The sequence below is a fragment of the Balaenoptera acutorostrata genome, chromosome 15 (assembly GCF_949987535.1).
Source record: "Balaenoptera acutorostrata chromosome 15, mBalAcu1.1, whole genome shotgun sequence".
NCBI classification, from domain to species: Eukaryota; Metazoa; Chordata; class Mammalia; order Artiodactyla; family Balaenopteridae; genus Balaenoptera; species Balaenoptera acutorostrata.
This window is the reverse complement of record NC_080078.1, coordinates 31582854-31589628: the sequence shown is the minus strand read 5'-3', so window position 1 is coordinate 31589628 and position 6775 is coordinate 31582854.

Sequence of the window (6775 nt, the reverse complement as noted above, 5' to 3'; positions counted from 1 at the left end):
CTCTTTCTTTCTTTCTTTCTTTCTTTCTTTCTTTCTTTCTTTCCTTCCTTCCTTCCTTCCTTCCTTCCTTCCTTTCTTTCTATCTTTTTCTTCCTTTTTTTCTTTTTTCCCAACACAAACTTTGGCAAATGAATCAAGGCATTCTGTATATTTTTCACATCACAGTATATCTTGGATGTTATTCCACATAATGTACTTTCAACTTTTGAAAACAAAAGCCTCAAAGATTATTTCTATTGGGTGGGCCAAAAGGTTCATTCAGTTTTTTCCGTAAGATGGCTCTAGTAGCACTTAGTTGTCTTTAATTTCATTTGAAACAATTTTGTTAGATTGTATGTGATAGCTGTCATATCAGCGTGCATTTAAAAAAAGACATCAAAATTGGTGAATTTTTGTGTAGCCATTTTAATATTGAAGATGGAAGAAAAAAGCAACATTTTCAGCATATCATGCTTTATTATTTCAAGAAAGGTAAAAATGCAACTGAAACGCACAATAAGATTTGTGCAGTGTATGGAGAAGGTGACGTGACTGATCTAACATGTCAAAAGTGGTTTGTGAAGTTTCGTGCTGGAGATTTCTTGCTGGACGATGCTCCACGGTCGGGTAGACCAGTTGAAGTTGATAGAGATCAAATCGAAACAATAATTGAGAACAATCAACGTTATACCACACGGGAGATAGCTGACCTACTCAAAATACCCAAATCAAGCGTTGAAAATTATTTGCACCAGCTTGGTTATGTGAATCGCTTTGATGTTTGGGTTCCACATAAGTTAAGCAAAAAAACCTTCTTGACCGTATTTCCGCATGTGATTCTCTACTGAAACGTAATGAAAACGTTTTGTTTTTAAAACAAATTGTGACGGGCGATGAAAAGTGGATACCGTACAACAATGTGGAACAGAAGAGATCGCGGGGCAAGTGAAATGAACCCCCACCAACCACGCCAAAGGCTGGTCTTTAACCAAAGAAGGTGATGTTGTGTATATGGTGGGATTGGAAGGGAGTCCTCTGTTATGAGCTCCTTCCGGAAAACCAAACGATTAATCCCAACAAGTACTGCTCCCGTCAAGAATTAGTCAATAGAAAACGCATAATCTTCCATCAGGATAACGGAAGACTGCATGTTTCTGTGACAACCAGGCAAAAACTGTTACAGCTTGGCTGGGAATTTCTGATTCATCTGCCGTATTCACCAGACATTGCACCTTTGGATCTCCATTTACTTCGGTCTTTACAAAATTCTCTTAATGGAAGAAATTTCAATTCCCTGGAAGACTGTAAAAGGCACCTGGAACAGTTCTTTGCTCAAAAAGATAAAAAGTTTTGGGAAGATGGAATTATGAAGTTGCCTGAAAAATGGCAGAAGGTAGTGGAACATAAGGGTGAATATGTTGTTCAATAAAGTTCTTGGTGAAAATGAAAAATGTGTCTTTTATTTTTACTTAAAAAACCAAAGGCACTTTTTGGCCCACCCAATACTTTATCCCCTGCTACATCTCTCCCCTGAGGCAATGAGTACTAGGCCGACTTCAGTGTGAATTCGGGGAAAAGGAAGGGAAAGACATGGGGAGAAAACTCAGAGTATGTGAAAGCTCCTGGCACATTAGGTGATCAGATAAATGATTAACCTCATCCTTCTTATTCGTTCTTTCCTCATATCTTTAAAAATATACCTTTCAATCCAATCATTGTTAGGAGTATTAACACAGCAACTTCTTATAGGTGAGGGGGAAATGCACTGAATCAAATTTGCAGTTAGATTTTAATGCACATTGCTGAGAAATTCCTTCTCTAGTCTCATACAATTCAGTGCATGCCAAGAATGCTGGCTGTTTGGGGATTTGAAGAAAACAGCAGTTTGCCCATCTCCTGTATTTCAGAGCCTCCCAGAGCTCTCTTTCATTCCCTAACATTTGCGATTATAGCGATGATGCAATCTGAGTCCTAGAATCTCCTGTGTTCTCCATCCCCCGCCCACCACACCCGACCCCCTCCCTCCTCGGCTTGTCAGCTTCTGACAAGTGTTAGCAAGAATCTAAAGTTCAAAAGGGTAAGTTCATGCAACTAAATGCCAGGGAGAGTTGAGTAATCTTTCTTTGCATGATACGGTACTTAGGCTTATTTTTCAAATGCCAAAAAGTCTTCTCTCTAACTTTCCCATTTTTGATAGAGAAGTGGGTACTGAGAAATATGGCTCTGCTGGAAGAAAAACAGTAGCTCAAATGCTCAAATGATAAGTGTGTTTGGATTTCATCCTCAGCACTGAAGGGCAATATGGAGGAGTAGAGACTGTGGCAAACTGGAATCCCAACCCTTCCCTTTTTAAAGAGGCAGCTACTGCTGAATTCCAGTTGCTTGTTGCCAGGGTAAGTGTAGGCACAGTGTCGCCATAGCTTAGGAATTTTCAAGAGAAACTGGAAATTTGATGTTAAAACAATTTTTTTAGTTTTATACAGTAACTTGATTTTTTTTTTTTTTTATAAAGCATTTTTACCAGCCCACATTCCTGGGCTAAATCCTGATTTCAGGCCACCACTTTGCAATCCTCTTTCCTTAAGTTTCCTGAGCAATCTCTCTAGACGTTGAGCAATAGCCACTGTACTTTTCTCTCCTCAAGACATTCTGATCACCCTTATCCCTCTGCTGCTGTCCCAGGGATCTCTATCAGTCTGTAATCTCTGTGCATGTGTGTGTATCATTTTTTTTACACACATTAACAAGCACTTATATAAGGTACTATATAAGCCCTTACATACATTATTAAATTTAATCTTTACAAAACTATGAGGTAGACACATATATTAGTTGTTTATGGCTACATAACAAATAACCCTATTGCCCTATGATTATAAGGGGCATATAGGAACTCTTTGGGCTATTTTTACAACTTTTCTATAAATCTAAAATAATCTCAAAATTAAAAGTTTAAAAAAATTACTGATGCCTGTACCCTAACCTAATAGCTTCCGATTTGATTGGTTTAAATTAGAGCATGGATGTAGGGATTTTTAATTTTTTTATATTTTTTTGGCCACACCCCACGGCTTGTGGGAACTTAGCTTCCCGACCAGGAATTGAACCCAGGCCCTCCGTAGTGAAAGCACAGAGTCCTAACCACTGGACCACCAGGGAATTCCCCTCGTCTTTTTTTTTTTAATTACTTTTTTTATGGAAGTATAGTTGATTTACAATGTTGTGTTAATTACTGCTATACAGCAAATTTTTTTAATATAAATTTATTTATTTATTTATTTATATTTGGCTGCGTTGGGTCTTTGTTGCTGAGCACGGGCTTCCTCTAGCTGAGGCGAGCGGGGGCTACACTTTGTTGCAGTGCACGGGCTTCTCATGTTGCGGAGCACAGGCTCTAGGCGCGCGGGTTTCAGTAGTTGTGGCATGCAGGCTCAGTAGTTGTGGTTCACGGGCTCTAGAGCACAGGCTCAGTAGTTGTGGCGCACAGGCATAGTTGCTCCGCGGCATGTGGGATCTTCCTGGACCAGGGCTCGAACCCGTGTCCCCTGCATTGGCAGGCGGATTCTTAACCTCTGCGCCACCAGGAAAGTCCCTATACAGCAAATTGATTCAGTTATACACACACACACACACACACACACACACACACACACACACACACACACATATATATATATATATATATATATATATGTATGTATTCTTTTTTAAAAATATTCTTTCCATTATGGTTTATCATAGGAAGTTGAATATACTTCTCTGTGCTCTACAGAAGGACCTTGTTGTTTATCCATTCCATATATAAAAGCTTACATCCGCTAACCCCAACCTCCCACTCCATCCCTCCCCCAACACCATCCCCCTTGGCAACCACCAGTCTGTTCTCTGTGTCCATAAGAATCTTTCTAGTCTTGTGTTTCTAATTTGCAGTCAAGATTGAGATTCACTGTCTAGATACTGAATCATTATTAAAATTATTTCACAAATTATTCTCAAGATTCCTTTAAAAAAAGATACAGCAAAGAGGATATGTCATGCCATCCCACGTGTTTTGGTTTCTAGTTTGAGGTCCTTTGACAAAGATAAAAAACGTTGATGAAACAACGTTATATGACTGAGCAGTTATGGAACGTTAGCTACCTAAAATGTGGAAGCAATACTTCTAACCCTAAAAACTACACTTGATCAATTTCATGGTCAAAAGGAAATAAAAAGGGAAGTGTCCTGTCATTTTTTCCCCTTCCTTGTTTGTATAATCTATACAATGATCCATTGTGAATGCTTACCAAATAATGCACAATTACCTTCACATTAGTAAAGTACACAGTTGTTAAACACACACTGTAGTGTTGGGACCATTTTGTATCCTGTTGTGGTGGTGGTTACACAAATCTAGACACATGTAATAAAATTTCATAGTATTACACACACACACTCACACCCAGTGCCTGAAAAAACTGGTGAAAGTGAATGGGCTTGGGGTTTAGTGAATAGCACTATACCAATGTTAACTTCCTGGTTTTGATAATGGGCTCTATTTATTTATGTAAAATGTTGTCACTAGGGGAAGCGGGGTGAAAGGTGGATGAGAGGTCTCTGTACTATGTCTGCAACCTCTTGTAACTCTAAAATTATTTCAAGGTGAAGGCTTTATTAAATATGTGGGAAAAATGGAAGAGCTACTTTGGGCGTGGAAGTTTTGAAATAAAACAAAGAACAAATAGGCACTGTTCGCTGGCTTCCTTTGCCTTTAGGATTAAGTTTAAAGCCCTTAGGATGGCATTTAAGGCCCTTCTTGACCTGGTTCTGGCTACTTTTCCCAGATCCTTTAGGGTTTGGGACATACAATCAAAGTGTGTCATCAGGAGATGCCCTAGAAACGCCAGGTGGTGAAAAGACAGTTCAGTCCCTCAAAGCAACATGAGAGCTGGGCTGGGTCAGGGCCTGGGTCCTGCAGACAAACCATTACACCCAAAGCTCCCTTTTAATACAAAAATTTCATGACCTCACTTTACTGAAAGAAAATTCATGGACAATGTAGCCTCTTTCCGCACATAATTTACAAAAATGAATACCATGCCCCAACTGTGTTTTATTTTCTTCTTCTTTTTTTTTGACCACACAGTGTAGCATGCAGGATATTAGTTCCCCAACAAGGGTCCAAACCTGTGCCACTTGCAGTGGAAGCTCGGAGTCTTAACCACTGGCCCACCAGGGAAGTTCCCCCCTCTCCAACTGTATTTTAAAAAGGAAAAATATAAAGAAAGTCATTTATAATAAAATAACATCCATTTCTATAAGTAAATGCTTAGGCACAAGTACTCTGGGAGACTTTAGCAGGCAGATGCTAAAAATGCAAATTGATGGGGTTGTAGCCACACAGATATCACGTTTGAGGATGTGAACTTCCCAGATGGTACGTGACTCTTGGTAAAATTCTGAACCAAGCAAATCACGATCTTCCTAGGATTTACAGGGTAGCTAACTTCTTGGAATATTCAGTGTATAACAAAATAGTACAAAAGGCACTTTGTGATTATACATAAAACAGAGAGGTAGGTTCAGAGCCTACAAGTTTTTTTTTTGTTTGTTTTACCACCTTTGTGAATGTTCAGTGGAAGATTCAAAAGTCACAGAGGGGACACGGGACAATTCTTCATTTGACAGCACCGTCCCATGCATTGCAGGAGAGTTAGCATGCCTGGCTGTTGCCCGCTCAATTCCAGGAGCTCCCCAGTAATTGTGGAAACAAAAAGAGCCCCTTAAATTTCCCAAATGTTTCCCTGGGAGGGGGGTAACTTCCTGTTGAGAACTAATATGGGAGCCGTCAGCCACATGTGGTTAACATAGGGCTTTAAGATGTGTGTGTGTGGGACTTCCCTGGTTGGTCCAGTGGTTAAGACTCCGCGCTTCCACTGCAGGGAGAGTGGGGTTCGATCCTTGGTTGGGGACCTAAGATCCCATGTGCTACACAGTCCAGCCAAAAAAAAAAAAAAATTTTTAAACAGACAAATAAATAAATAATGAAATATGTGGGGACCCGACTTGAGATGTGCTGACAGTGTAAAATATCCATAAGATTTCAAGACTTGATATGAAGGAAAAAAGAACATAAAATATCTCATTAATAACTTAAAAAAACCAAGTATTTGTTGGAATGATACACACACAAGAAAACCTCTGTTCTTTAATTAATTAATTAATTTTTTTTTCTTTTGGGCCACGCCACATGGCTAGTGGCATCTTAGCTCCCCAACCGGGCTTGAACTCGCGTCCTTGGCAGTGAAAGTCCCAAGTTCTAACCACTGGACCACCAGGGAATGCCCTAACAATTTTTTATTATAGCCATCCTAGTGGGTGTGAAGTGGCATCTCACTCTGCTTTGGGGTTGCAGTTCCCTGATGTCTGATGATGTGGAGCATCTGACTATAGCTTTTTGATGACAAAGTTTAACAAGTCCCTTCAGGAAACAGGCCTTTGTCTTCCACAAAGAGACAAGAGGTTCTCCAAGGTGCCTGGTAGGGACTGAATGTTTGTGTCCAACCACCCCGCCCTAGCAGATTAATATGTTGAAATCCTCCCCCACAATGTGATGGTATTTGGAGATGGGGCATTTGGGAGGTAATTAGGTCATGAGGGTGGAGCCCTCACGAGTGGGATTAGTGCCCTTATTAAAGAAGCCCAGGGACTTCCCTGCTGGCACAGTGGTTAAGACTCCGTGCTCCCAATGCAGGGGGCCTGGGTTTGATCCCTGGTCAGGGAACTAGATCCCACACACATGCCTCAACTAAGAGTT